Source organism: Silurus aristotelis, assembly GCF_946808225.1.
Source record: "Silurus aristotelis genome assembly, chromosome: 18".
NCBI classification, from domain to species: Eukaryota; Metazoa; Chordata; class Actinopteri; order Siluriformes; family Siluridae; genus Silurus; species Silurus aristotelis.
This window is the reverse complement of record NC_139591.1, coordinates 8,362,626-8,378,667: the sequence shown is the minus strand read 5'-3', so window position 1 is coordinate 8,378,667 and position 16,042 is coordinate 8,362,626. Positions and strand designations below refer to the sequence as shown.

General features: G+C 35.6%; 1 protein-coding gene across 1 annotated transcript in view; it reads right to left on the bottom strand.

Annotated features, from left to right (window-relative positions):
* mpzl1l (myelin protein zero-like 1 like) overlaps positions 1-16,042 on the bottom strand; it is a 186,027-nt gene that overhangs the window by 131,383 nt on the left and 38,602 nt on the right. The window lies entirely within an intron of this gene.

The following is a 16,042-nucleotide window of genomic DNA, read 5'->3' as shown; positions in this document are numbered from 1 at the left end:
TATAGGCATTGGGATTTCCCAACATTTAATGCATATTTTAAATAGATCTGGTTTTCCCGCATTGGATAGATGTGCATGAAACATTATGAATAATTTGAAAGGGTGCTGTATCTTGTGGTTCTGACAATACAAGTCAGAGACAATCAGCTGGTTGAAGTTACGCTTTCAGTTTCAGCTACCTTGTCATGTTAGAGTGAAGCATCAGGTGCGGGGAAAACCCATCTATAAGCTTAAATGAATCCTTTACTCCTTAACTGTCAAGGGATCAGAGGTTTCTGTGTTCATAGGTGTCGATTTTAAAACGAGGATCATTACTGTTAACTAGGACTAAGCCTAGGATTAATGTAGAACTGAATTCAGGATTTTTTAGAGTTTAATCACCAAAAGGTTGATTTTTACCTTTAGTTAATTTCTGCTTGCAAAACTGGTCCTGTGAGTTCATACAGTGTGTAAAGATATGGGATCTTGTTCTAAAGCGCTACCTTGTGAAAAGGGAAACCTGGTTTTGGTTTAAATTGCATTTTTCTACTATAAGTGCATGATTTAAATTATGAAAGCTAGAGCAATCAGTGTCTTGTGGAAACATGTTAAGACCTGTAAACAAGTTAATTAGATGATTGGGGATTTCCTGCACTGGTCCTGTTTTGATTCTAGGCTGCTATGCAAAGCTCTATCCTCCCAGAAAGACTAATATGGCCGCTTATTAAAGATTTAGAACTTTCATTTGAAAGTGACCTGAAACTCTTAACAGGTTCACATGGCCAGGCTGAGACCATTCACATTTTTATTGATATGAAGATTTGGTTGACTCCTACATGTATTATTCATTCCAAAGTATTCCCCTTTTTTTCTGTGGACATGGGGAATGCGGAGATGTTACGGTGCCAAGAATATTATAACAGCAATATGTTTATTGGATTGGTTTGGAATATATTATCCTTCTAGTTAGTATTCAGGGAACAGGCTCAGTGGATAGGTCTAGGTTGAAAGCATATTTCTTGAGTCAAGCCTTTAATTAATATTTTTTTCCTAGAAAAGGAGCAGATCTGGAGGGTTCACTAATGGTGTTGATGAACTGGACCATTTTGGTTACATGCTTCCCTCCAGTTTTGCTGTCGTAGCTAGTCTTGCCAGAATTCCCGCTTGCACCGTCCTAAAAATGTCCATTGCCCATTGCACATAACCAAGCATGTCTCTTTCTCTGTCTGATCCCTCCAAAATGCACCACTTGGAAACCAATTGCTGCTCCTGATGGCATCACATGGGCATGATGCTGACAATCGCTTCACATGGAATTGAAATTCTCTTACCACATGCATAAGCCGTCCCTGGCTATTTCACTCAAAATATAAAGAGTTAAAAAAGTGTGACTGATGGCTGTGGCACCAGCATTTAGCTTGCACATAATGTTACATGGCTGAATTAAACATTCATGACCCTCCAAAACCTCAACGTAAAAGTATGCAGTTCATAAGACAATATGTTTGTTGTGGCAAACCGCTGTAAATTAAAAGCACTGCAACTCTAGGGCATGCTGTTATTGGAAATCTTCAGGGTCTTAATTATTTTCCACTGCACCCATTGTGTTCTATATCCGCAGAACTCCGACCCTTGGGAGCTATTTCCAAATAGAGTGAATGCTGGAAAGCTATATAGGGTTATTCAGCTGTGCATCAAAATGTAAAGTAATTAACATGAAGCTCAACATGTTTGGGCCTCCTCCTGAGATCAGTCGATAAGGAGGAAAGACTGAACATGTGTCTCTCGTTAGCTCGCTGGAATTTTACTGTCTTTAGGAAAGGATTTATGGACCAGGGTATTTTTTGGGTGACACCCTTTTCCTTTTCCCTCTCAATCATGTCTGCACACTCATTTGAAAACCCTGTCATCCTGGTATCAGCTCAGAAAAACAGCCCCCACAATGCCTTTTAAAACAAAACCTGACATCTAGAGTTTAGACGTCTTTAATATGAATTACGGGACAGTTCATGCAGGCTTACGCTTTTGCCGTTCTCAGAAGATACACAGTAATTGTTTTTTGATTTCTGCTCAGAAGAAGATTGTACAGATCGTACAGTTGCAGCTGGAACATATAACACTGGAATGCAAATCATTCCGTGGTCCAGTCTCGTGAATAAGTGGTGAGGCACCTTTAGTGGGAGAGAGGCATGTTGGCAAGTTAACTGTATAGAGTAATCACAGAATGGGCTTCACAGGAGTGAACTCGAGCAATACATTTCAACAGAGTTTGTTTTTACCTGCTTGTTGCTCAACTCTCTGTTGTTTCAAAACCGAGCCGACTAAGTCTCACCAATTTCCGGATAGACGCTGTGACTAGCTGTGTCTATATTTAGTGTTATTCCTATCAGAGTGGTTGCTTTTTAATACAATGATAAAAAAAACAATATGTTTATTTGTATGACACATCATTTATGGTAACTTTTGAATACGAACCCGAAGGGCTGGTTTGAGTATTTCAGAAACTGCTGATCACCTGTGATTTTCATGCACGAAAGTACAAAAACAAAAAAAACATTCAGTGAGCAGTGTTTTTGTGGGTGGAAACACCTTGTTGTCGAGAGTTCGGAGGAATATAGCCAGACATGTTCAAACTCACTCACAAAGGAATTATACATTGACTACTAATACTGGCATCCTTTGTGATTTCAAATTACTTGGTAATTATAATTACAAATCATGAAAAATACTCTGCTCTCATGAATATCAAATAATTGCAAACAACAGTTTTATTAAAAATGTCTTTGTTGAATATTCATGTGGCACAATTATTGCCACCCCTGTAAATTCATATGGTTCATTGGTCACATTTTATTTTAGGTGTTTATCACAATGCGAAAGATTAAAGAATATAGCTGTGATGTGTTGCAACAGGATGAGTTTCCCAAAATAGGAATTGGCTATAAAAAATAGCAAAAGCATTAATAATACCCATTTTCACCATCAGGAAATAATTAAGAGGTTTAACTGGAGATGTTCTGAATCAATCTGGAAAAGCATGCATGCCCAAACTGTCTCAATGAACTGTGAAGATTATTCGAGTGGCCAAAATATTTTCAAGGACCACAGCTGTAGAATTGCAGTAATGAGTTGGGGTCAGTAATCTCCAAAACTACAATCTGACATCACCACAAGTTGTTCAGTAGGGTTTCAAGAAAAAAGTTTCTACTCCTAACCAAAAAGAAACTTGAGCAGATTCTGCATTTTCAAATTAGATCAAGTTCTATGTTCAGATTAAACCAAAATCGAGCTTTTTAGCAATTAACACCAGAAGTGGATTTGGTGCATATAGAGAAGTAGCCATGTGGAGAAGTATCTCATGCCCATGGTAAAATATGGTGGTGGATCCTTAATATTTTAGGGCTTTTTTTCTTCTGCCAGTGGACATGAACAATTTTTAGGTTAAAAAACACCATGGACAAATGTCAACAGATATAAATTAACACACGAACATTTCTACCAGAAAGCTTAAAGTGCACCATGGGTTGATATTCCAGCTGGACAATGATCCAAGACTTACATTAAAAGCAACACAAAATAGTTTACAGAACTGAAGCATGAACCCCAAAATTTAAAGGATCTGCAATGATGGAGGGATGTATGAAGAATGAGCTCAGATCTTTTGCCTTGTGTTCTTCAGGAGAAGATTTAGAGTTGCTTTTAAAGGGAACCAGCACAAAGTATTTTTTACATACATACATTTAAAAAAATATATTATCTTCGATAAACTCTTGTTGCAATTGTTTGAGATTCATAAAAAAAAAAAATAAAGAAAAAATTTCAACACAAGATCAAATGATTCAATAATAAAGACAACTTTTCACAGCCTTCTTTGCTCATATCTACAAATGTTAGTGGGAATGTTAGCAGAAGGCCACGTCTGTCAGTCAAGAACAGGAATCTGAGGTTTTATTGGATACAGGGTTAACTAAACTCAGTTTTTTCCAGTCTTCAACTATCCAAATCTGAAACAAGTCTGCCGTTCTCATCTGATCTTTTACATCTACCAGGAAGTTGCAAACCTGCCATTTGCTGAATGTTTTTGGGTTTTCCTACCGTTCTGTTTAAACTCTGTAGACTGTTGTGTGTGAAAAATTCCAAGAGATCATCTATCTACTCAAGCCTATCCAGTACCAACAACCGTAGCAAGGTCAGTGTAGCTGAGGGCATTTGTGCAGGTATTGATATTCGATGCAAACATTATCTGACGTTTTTAATCTGTATGTATTGTGCTGCTGCCACAGGACTGACTGTTAGATAATTGAGCAGAAATATTTAGGCCTACAGGTGTTTCTAATAAAGTGTATGGTGATTTTATGGAGAGCCGACATTATTTTTCCTGACTGCACTCTTTTTTCCAGCAATTTTAAAAGAGTTTGATCTAGTTTTCAACCTGACCAACCTTCTGCTCCGATTTCTCTGGGGTTTTAAAATGGCAAATCTATTTAAAATCACATAGTAAAACAGCTACGAGACAAATTTCTTTCAAATCTTTTTTTTTTCTTTCATATCTCTACAGTATACTAATCAAAAAATAATGATCAAGTTTAGCTTTGCCTTTATTTATAGTGACATGTATATTAATTTTCCTTTGTAGTAGTCATTCTGTATAACTTTGTGGATTCTTCCAAGTTTTTGCAAAGTACTCAATTAAATTTATTTTACATTATTTAAGGTTTTATTGTGTGAAAGCCACGACTGTTGGTGCTATAATGACTGATCTATCTTCAAATTGTAGTCTGCTCTCTCTCATTTCAATTCTGAAAGAGCAGACAGAACTGACTCATCAGAAACAATTTCGATGTCCTCCGATCTTCAAGCTGTCTGAACCCCAGACTCAAACAGGAAACCGTCTCATTCTGAAAGGAACACATTTGATGTTATTTGGGTAATGTTGTAGGGCTGCTGCATAATGCTCTCTGTGAGGGCGAATAAGTTTCACTAACGTAATTATGTTTTGTCTGGCTCAAGTCTTATCAGGAGCTCAAACTCCTCAGATCTGGTAAATCTCATTGATTACATATAATTCGAGTTTTGTAAGAAGATGTTGGCATGTTAAATCTTTCTGTGTGGAACACAGACACCGTTTTCTCATACTAGATGCTTGTGTGCTGAAACCCGAATCTCATGGGAGAAACAAAGCATTCCAGTGCTAATAATTGCACAAGACAAGGGCTTATATTTTAAATGTCTGGTTCTAAAGGTATAGTTTAGTGTTTTTTATCAGAAGAAAAATTCTTCCTTCGTTAATTTGTTAAAAATTTGGTTATTTATATGTAGTTTATAATGAAGCATTTGGGGCAGTTGCATGTAAATTAATGTGAATGTGAAACATTTATTTTATAGAACATAATGATGCATTCTGTTGAATGGTGGGACACGGTGTTGTGTTGCCGTTCCACAACTGACGGGTGAAGTTTTAGATATTTTCTCTGAGTCCATCTGGGTATCCTCCTTCCTCCCAACTGCCCTTTGCTGTCAATGTGTGTGTACATGCCCCCTGGTGATGGATTTGCCATTCCATCCAGATTGTATTCACACATTACCTTGTGTTTCTGGAATAAAGTCTGGATGTTCTGAAACCCTCCTTATTATAAAGCATTTAAAGAACATGTTAAATATGTTCTTCTTGGATGACGCAATTTTTTATATTTTTTTTAGATAAGAATAACTGGCTATACATTGTGCTGATTCAAGTGTACATAGATACTATGAAACCTCAGTGAAAATGTAAACAGCTATAATTCTTTTTTACTGTGCTACTCCAGTGTTGTAAAACAGAATAAAAATACTCCTGGAATTACATAGAGGAAAGAGAACCGCTTTGGAAAGACCAGACATACAAGATATTACTAAAGTGTAATAAATTATACCTGTTTAGTGTTTATAGAAATAAACAAATTCCACTTTGCTGAGTCTTTGTGCTGTTGGAGTTTTAATAAGCCCCCCATTTCTAGCCACACCTGCCCATCTGGTGTTACTCAAAGACTGCGTGTGTGTGCGTTTGTGCCTCTGACTAAGCATTGCTTGATCTCTGTTTGAAGTGATTTGGGTTTGTGTGTGTGTGTGTGTGTGTGTGTGTGTGTGTGTGTGTGTATGTGTGTGTGTGGACATTTAAGGCTAGCTTGTCATGGTTGTATTTGTCAATTCTTTCATTTGCAACTCATACATTTATTCATTTATTTGTTCGTTCAGTCGTTCATTGTTAAATCTTTCTGTCACAGAATCACAGTCCTGGCTTGTCCATTAGACATAGGACAGGCCAGGAATATACCCTGGATGAGATATAAAAGGAATAAAATGAACTTTTATAAAGCTTATTTCCAACATTATTATATATATAATGACCCTGTGCTGTGGTTAAACTTTTTGAAGAGTAAAAATTCTAATTCTCAAATCCTCAGAGAGTCTTTGTCATGAGGTGCCATGTTGAACATCCAATGGCAAGTATGAAGAATTGTACTCAAAGCACAGAATTCTAACTGCTCTGATACAAAATAGACAAATTTGTATGGTCCTTTCGAGCAGACAAAAACATGAACATGATGAATAAGAGATGTGGCTTTGCATGGTTACATGACATACAGCTGTTTTCACTTAGGGTGTATTTACTTTTGTTGCCAGCTATTTTGACAATAATGGCTGTAAAGTTATTTTCAGAGGACAGTAAATCTGTACCGCTATACAAACTGCACACTGACTACTCTAAACTATATCCAACTTTCATTTCTATAGTATTTTCCCTTGAGAACATATACTAAAATGGTTGCTGAAATGTGAGGGGTGTACTCACTTTTGTGAGATACTGTATATATAAACCTAAAAAAATAGCTATTACTAGAATGTTTGATTAACAAACCGTAAATTTGATATACTCTTCCAACCCTCTTAGTGCTGTATGGCCATGGTTTGTCTCATGTCATATATCCTGTTGTAGTGGAAAAGTCCTAAAACAAAACAACAAACAAAAGAAGGGTTACATGGGTTAGACACTCAACTCAGCAGATTAGTTTATAATGAGTGTGTTTGGCCCAGATTTTTTAGTTTGTTTTTGCCATATTCTCTGTTTGAAATGAATTCCTTTTACATGTGGATGTGATTTGATTCATCACATGATTGAAACATCTAAGGCGAGAGATATCAAGTGACCCTGATCTCATTTAAAACTACAGCAAATAACAACAAACTGATTTCAAGCTCGTCATGTATTAGTTTGTAGTTTTGTAAAACAGGAAGTTGTTTGGAAAAATAAAGAAATCCATCTGGAGCACTTGGTCAAGCCTTAAATGTTTATTAGATTAAGTAAGAGAGTCTGGAATCTCTTTGTTCAGTTTGCATTTCTTCGGCATTACCATGTCTATAAAAGAACATACTGCTACAAAATGCCAACAATTATGCTGCAAATGTTCAATATATAATTAACCCAGGTGAAACTTTAGCACCAGGGTTTGAATTCCAGTATGGTTTCTATTACACCCTCACTGATTTTCCCCTTGTCATTGTCCCTGAAACAGGGGAAATCCCTTATGCCATCTCACTATTTATTAGCCTAAGTAAAGCTTGCTGCATGAACTATTGAATCAATGTAGGAACTGGCTTTGGCAGCATTGTGTGAACAGAAGATTAAACTGTGGGGTGGTGAAACTTTTCATAAGTGTAAACATAAACAAAAAACATGCTTAAACTTTTTCCATTTTTTAAAGTGTTTCAATCTATATAGTCCCTTATGTCAGTAATTGGTTAGTAAAAACATTATTCACAGCAAGGAACATGGTTTAAAGCTTGCATAGTTCAGTTGATTGTTAGGGTTTTAAAATTTTAAATCTACTAGACACCACCTCAGTAAACATGTCTACCCTTTCCATCACAGCAAAAATGTGTAATTGTGGGTGTATGCGAGCCCGTGTAAGCAGAGGAGTATGGAGTGTGCTTTTCTCCGAACGCGTTACACTCCCTGAGACACAGACAGAATGGGCAGAAGTTCAAAAGATAAGACGTCTCAGAGGAAGAACCTTTTGCCCTTTTTGCTGGAGAGATGGTGGGTAAAAGATTAGGAAAATTAAATGGAAAATGCAGGACTAGCAACAGTTTGTGTTAAACCGTTCAATGTGATATGACAAACCATTAAGAAAACATAGTGATATCGTCATCTAAGTTTTGGGATTCATAAAAGAACATAAAAAACTTCGTTGATGAATTTTGAAATGAGTGTAGAATGGGTGGAGTCCATACTTATAACCAAAAAAAAAAAACGGCCCATTAAAAGTAATTTACTCTTCCCATTTCTAGTTTATGTAGTAGAACAAATGCTTCCTTGAGCATTTGCACATTTCCTGCCAAAGATTGCTTGTAACTGTCTAAATATGTTCTTGTTAAGAAAAACAACAAAGATGTTTCTCTCTAATGGGGAAACTTCTTCCATAACCAGCGTTGGTGCTTTATTTCATTATCTGGAATAACCATTAATTATATGGGGGTTTCAACACAAAATCTTTTGAGTCGTATTAAAAACAATAATTAAAAGATTTCTAACATGCACATAACTAGCACTATATTTATTCATTCATATATTTAAAAGGCTTGAATTAATAGCAACATACAAAACAATCTTCAAATGAGGTAGAATTTAAATTCAAACATTTTAAATCTGCATCACAATGGCAATTTTTATAGATTCTAAACTATATTGTATCTAAACATTTTACAGATTTTGAGTTATACAATTGCAATAAAAAAAAAAGAACTCAGAATTATAAAATAAAGCATAAAAATACTTTCTAGAGATAATATACTGTATATCAGTATTCAAATTAAATAATAAAAAACTGAGATATGTAGAATTTCTCATTAAAGTTCCATCTCTTAAGTTAAACAAGCAAAATGCTGCACCCAGACAGAGATTTATCCATGGAAGTGTACTAATTCAATCATGTCCATGCTTCTGTGAACAAAGAAACGTTGCTTTTCTTTTGCTGACTCAGAAAAGTGTAGCATAGTAAAAGTTCAGTAAAATGTGACTCAGTGTTGGGTCATAAAGGAGAAAAGTAAGTGCAATCTGTTTGCACTTTAGAGACCACCTCAAATGCATAGCCCTTTTAACCCCCATCGTCACACAGGACATCAGTCAGAATTTTTTTTTGCCCGGAAGAGGCCATGTGCAACTAAGATATTTATTTTAAAAGTGAACTAACATGACTGCAATTAGTGTTCAAGAATTTACCAAGACTGTGTTTGCTTTTTAGTATGTACACTCTGATTAATAATTTTGGTTCATTAGACCAACAATGACTTTCATTACAGCTTCTTTGGAGCCTTTACTGGATTTTCAGGTCAGGGTTTTGGGTCTTCATAAATCTAAGTCAAGTCAAGTCAAGTCAAGTTTATTTGTATAGCGCTTTTCACAACAGACATTGTCTCAAAGCAGCTTTACAGAAAACAACAGTGAAGGTGAATGGTGTGCGTTTGTCCCTGATGAGCAGCCGTGGCGACAGTGGCAAGGAAAAACTCCCTTAGATGATATGAGGAAGAAACCTTGATGAGGAAGAAACCTTGAGAGGAACCAGACTCAAAGGGGAACCCATCCTCATATGGGTGACATCAAGAGTTTGGTCATAAATCTTTCAACAATACAGAACAATTTGTGATCATCATAGATCCAGCATCAGCTTCTCCATGCCAGGGCCTTTAAACACTCGGCATCTACTTCTCCATGATCATCCATAGGTCCATAATCTTCACGAGGTGGGACGTGACTGGAGCTGGCCAAACCTCAGGATGCCTCGGGATGGGGAGAGAAAGAGAAGCAGTGGAGAGGAATTAGCGTAGCTGCTGTTCATGATATTAACAGCACAAGTTGATAATGTGCATGTGATCATATATTCTGGAGCTAAGTATATATAAGTTCTCATCCAGGCTATATTTCTGGCAGAAATTAACGGTGCTGTAATCTCATCCTAACTGAAAAGCATGGCGGTGGCAGCATCATGATTTGCAGGTGCTAAAAGACACCTGCCATTGAGCACCTTCACCACAGCTTATGCCAGCTTTTTCCATCTACCGTCATCCTACCTTATGCTACACTATACTGCTAGGACACTGATCTCTCAATGATGCTTTATTGATTTTAATGCCATCAATCATCATATAGTTCATCTCCAGTCTGTATATTCTGAATTATCTTATTCATCCACTGTCCCTCTGAATCACCTCTGAATAATTAGAACTATATTGAATTTTTAATTCATAGAATATCCTAGATTATATTGAACTGCTAATAGATGATAAACTGCATTGTCCTTTGTGCGTTCCTGTACTATGTTTCTGTACTGCTGGTTTTCAACCGTCTTAAAACTGTATAATTGTAGCATAACACCAACTGTTTGACGATCCTTTGTAAAGATCTGTGAGTAGGTGTAATAGTGATAGATAGTGAGTGGTATGAAACACTTCCCTATCATAAAATAAAAAGCTGACCTAGACATAAACCTCAAACACAGTAAGGGGATTTCAGAAAGTGAACAAAGCCACATAGAACTTCAACTAGGCTTTTTAAATGTGTCACTGAATTCATGCTTTTGAGTGAAGAGGACATGACTGTGGTGTGCATAAAGTGCATATCTACAATAGCAGCTGTTTACTGCCATGATATCAATCTAAGTTTGGCCTCAGTGGAAGTCCAGAGGGTCTATGTTGCAGCAGTTTTGACATTAGAGGCCCACAGAGACTGCATTGCAGTGAGCTTGGGCTGTGGGAAATATTTTGGTTGGCAAACACAGAGAGACATTTTTATAGTATGTATAGCAAATGACATTTTAAGTGAGTTAATAGAGAGTTGCATGCACTAGTGTTGGCTGGTAATTTATTTGGTTTACTTCACTGGCTCTTACATTCCCATAGAAAGACTACAAGCATGCAAACTGACTTATTAGTACACAGAACTAATTACTTGTTTTGGCATCTTTGAACCAAAGCATGTTGTTATTGTCTGTTAGTTTGTTTATGGGTAGCCATGGAGTGCCTGAGAAGGTTACAATAAAATAGAATGTAAAAAAAGCTGCTTTTTTGCGTACTACGGTGGTTATTATCTCTCTCACAGACACACACATTAATTTCTTTCTTTTTTTTATATTAATTTGTAGTATTACTTTTACTACAACTATTATTAAAAGTGTTTTGCATAATTTTACTATGCTCAGGGAAAAAGGAGAAATATAATATATATATAAAATATTATATATATATATATATATATATATATATATATATATATATATATATATATATATATATATATATATATATATATATATATATACATATACACATTGATTCAGAAACAGCTTCAATGATGTATGCACACTTTAGGTGGAAAAAATATTAAAAAAACATTAACAAGTTCATGAGAATGACTTCAGTATTATCTGTGTTTCTGGCTGCTGCTTCACACAGGTCATGTCATAAAAGAAAAATAAATGTGTTTCAGTAGAATGGCATCGTAATTGATACCAGTTGTGCTTGTAAACTTACTCACAATGTGGATCCTAGTGGATTGTGAGCGGTGTGCATGATCTCAATACACCACCCATTTGGCGAAGAGCAAAGCATGTTCCTTCTCAGAAAGCAAATCATTTGAGCAATAAATATAGACTTATAAAGATCTATGGAACAGTAAAATAATAAATTGTTCTTTTTGCTGAATTTGAATAGTGAACTTTTCATCTCTCATTTGCCCCCAAGCCCAGTTTTATCAAGTTGGAAGTAAGACAGATGCTAACCAAGAACTTATTTTCATTTAATTTCACACTTTTACACAAGTACATCTCTAATCAAGAACAGAAACAGCACAATTCATTTATTTATTTGCACTAAATGTTGCACATGTGCATTTTGTGTTGTTATTTTAGAGTATGTATAATTCTGTGTTCCTTTTTTCCTTATGTTCATTTATGTTGTTTGCGTACACCTTGGTCTTGGGGAAACATTGCTTCATTTCACTGTGAACTGCACTGTATATGGTTGAAAGGACAATAAAACCTACTTGACTTGACAAAGAAAAAGAGCAAACAAACTACTTAAAATGTAAGGCTTAGAATGTAATGTGTTTCTGAAGCACACCTACGGGGGGTATGTATATGTGTGTGATTTAAAAATAGTTGTTTTGAAATAGGTTCCTATATGAAATATGTAAATTTCCCTAGAAGTGCTGACAGCTGGTTCTTCTGAAAAGAGCCCACTGGCGTCATGGTTAAATTTGGCGTCCCTAACTCACTTTTTGTCGTCTTGCAGAATGAGTCTCAAAATGAGAGTGTAAAAAATGTGGCAGTGGAAGAAAGTCTAAAAAACAAAGGAATACAGAATAAATTTAATTGTGATGAGTCATGCTATTTTTTATTTCTAGATTTGACTCAGTGCTGATGACATGGTTTCAGTAAAGTAGAATGTAAAAAAAGCTGCTTCTTGCCTACTATGGAGGTTACTATCTCACACACACACACACACACACACACACACACACACACACACACACACACACACACACACACATATACTATATATATATATATATATATATATATATATATATATATATATATATATATATATATATATATATATATATATAAAATAGTTGGAGAATAATTCAAACAATACAGTATATCACTGGGAATAAAACAGATAAAAGTTTGGATAATGTTAATAACATTCGGAATGGTATCTTTTATTGTTTATATATAGAGGCTAGAAGTCTGTAATTGAATCCTGTTTTTTGTCAAATGTGGGTCAGAGACCTGCGCTTGTACGCTAATCCAAAAATGACATTTTGGAATGTAAATGCATGTAAAATCTGCACTTAAGTTACCGCAAAATGCATACAACATTGTTGAAGATTGAGCACTTTTTAAACTATATTCTGAGCACACAAATTTCAAGCCTCACACACACACACACACACACACACACACACACACACACACACACACACACACACACACACACACACACACACAGCACTACAACAGTCTTGGAATAGTACTTTTTCACTGAATGAAATACTGAAGAATTTTACTGAATAATCCATTCCTTTGATAGTTCCACAAAGGTTTACCATGTAACTAAGTGACCACTGCTGTTTACCACAGAAACCGTTTTGTGATCAGTTGCAGCTGTAACCCTTTCAGATTGTGGGTCGAGTCCAGTGGGGTGTTTAAAAACATTCCTGTATAATTCAGTGTAGGGTTTTACATATTAGACAGTAATATGTAGCCAATGATTGTGCATATAAGCAGTAAAAAAACAGTAGCTATTTGGCAGCATTTGTTTTATTTAGTGTTCTGATATAATGTTATTTATATTGTTGCTCCTACGTGAACCTTCTGTGTCTGGGACTGTGTGACTAAATTAATGTTGACAGTGAAATGTTTGGAAAATTCAAATGAAATTAATATGTATCTTAATATGCAGTATACATGCTGTTTGAATCAGTTCTAATACAAATTATTTAAAAAATCGACAACTGATTTTAGTAGTAGTAGTAGTAGTGTAAAAACAACTGTGTACAAGATTTTAACAACAAATTGCTGTTTTATTTAATTACAGGAATTTACTATACAACATTTAGAGACTATTAATGCAATAAATTACAGAAAAGTATCAGAAAATTAAATGCATTATGAAATATCTAGCATTTTAGAAGGGATTGAGAATAGTATAAATTCTCATTGTGTCAATGTCTGAAAATAGTGGATAGTGTTTTACTCTATATTTTAGTGAAAACAAACCCAATAATGTACTCATGTATGCTGGTAAAAATAAAAAATATAAAATAAAAAATAAAGGTTAGGAATTTGTTTAGACAAATTTTATTTATTTGTCAAAAATGTGTCATTTTGCTGCAAGCATATTTGGCAGTACAGGAAAGGTTAATCAGTAAACTTTTGTTCAGAAAAAGTTGGCTCAGTAGTCGAGTTTCATTCCTAACATTGCCAAGATGCCATGGTTGTGTCACTGGGCAAGACATTTAACTCATTTAACTTCATTTCACAGCTTTGTTCTGTATCAGAGCAGCCATTTTTATTAGTATTTTAAGCATAAGCATTAGGTAGAATGAGGCAAGAATATGAGAACACAAAATAAGTAATAATAATCATTCTACTGTTGTAAAACAACACAAGATTTTGCTATGTCTAATATGACCTTGTTACTCAAGTCTCAGTATCAAGACTGATTTGTATATAAGCATTGAAGATAGAAACAAATGTGCTAATTTTGCACAGGGTTCCTCCACGCTAATTTAAAGAAAATCCACCACCAGTGGAACGTTCAGCTCTGATGTAGCCCATCGACAATATGGAAAATTCAATATCACACTGTGCCACTAAATCAGTAAGGAAAGCTGTTTTAAGTGCATGGCTACAGGCAATTCAGTGCCTGTGAAATGTGGACATCAGAGTAGTTTCTGGTGTTATTGTAACACATACTTTAAGCATTTGATTCTTCCTCGTTCCCATTAGGGATTATCAAATTACAAAATCTAGTCTCAGTCTCACACTTACTGAATCAGAGAAAAACAGGTTTGTTTCTTTTAACATGCCATGAAAGATTTTCTTTTTTCTTTTTCCTAGATCTTCCAGTGTCACATTGTAAATCTCCATAATTTGTTTTTTTTAAAGCTTTAGGGTGAAGTAGAATGCAATTAATTCTTTGGCCTCTGTTTTTGTTAAATGTCTGCTTGATTGATTTATGTATGCACTCTTTTTGCCTCAAAGGCTACAGAAAGTTTTTCTTTTTATTCTATTTCATTCTCTGCTAACCTTGATTTAATTATTTGCCTCAAATGCCTCAGTGCGTGTATGTGCTGCACTTAATTAAGCTTGTAAGGAAGTTCTAATGAATTCTGACCGGATAAAGCGCATTGCTCAGAGGATGTGAGATACCTTGGTGGATGTGAGACTGACCTTAGCTTCATAGTTTATCTCATAGACCATGTGCAACGCTGACTCATATGTTAAACCCCTCTTCCATCCACATGACACTCAGCCTGACTAAGATTTCAGTTATCAGTAGACATATACACAAGTCAACGAGGATGTTAGAGAGATGATTGCTTCTCTCTTCCCCTCTCTCTTTGCCCTCTCCTTTCTAAATCATCTAAATATTACATGCTGAGCTAACGTAGATCTGTGTGTGAGTGGGAGGTAGAAAGCAGACAGCAGAAGGAATTAAGGACTGGTACAGTGGGTGGGGGGAATACATTTCCGATGGACAAACAAGTTAAAGGAGAGAGAACAAGCAGATTAGATCCATAGATAAATGCTGTCTGGACCCACACAAATTGTCTCATGCTTAAGGTTTTGGGGCAGAGGGTGGGGAAGGGATGATGGGTTTTTCAGTATGTATGTGAATTTTCAGTTCTCTTTCATTTGTGAACTTTGACAAGGTCTGTATGACTATTCATGAAGTAATGGAATAGCGACATTTCAATGTAGGTATCTGGTCCTGTTCATGCCAGCTCAAAGAAACCAGATCAGTTTTGGTTTCAGCGTGGATCGTTATTCATTCATTAGTTTGTCTCATTGCACAAAGAATCCACCTTGTGTCCATTGTCCACCTAACCCTAAACATCGATCCAAAATTCTGTTTAGTTGAAACCACCTGTTATTTATTCATTTATTTATTTGTTTGTTTTTTAGGTTTATTTGCATTGTATTTTGTTTTTATTTAGCTATTTTATATGTGAAGGTTACCTCCAATAATTTTTCTCTATCTTGAACTGGCTGTGACTGATTAATATATATAATATATATTTTACCTAGAATACATTGCTCCAAAAATCTTTGTCTGTGCGTGCGTGCGTGCGTGCGTGCGTGTGTGCGTGTGTGTGTGTGTGTGTGTTGCCTAATGTCTCACATACCTGGTCACTGGTCTGCCCTTGGAAAAATAATTGCACTTGTGTGACCTAGGATGTTTAAAGTTTGGTATATTTTTGATAACCAAATTCTGTTTGATACTGACCAATAATATGGAC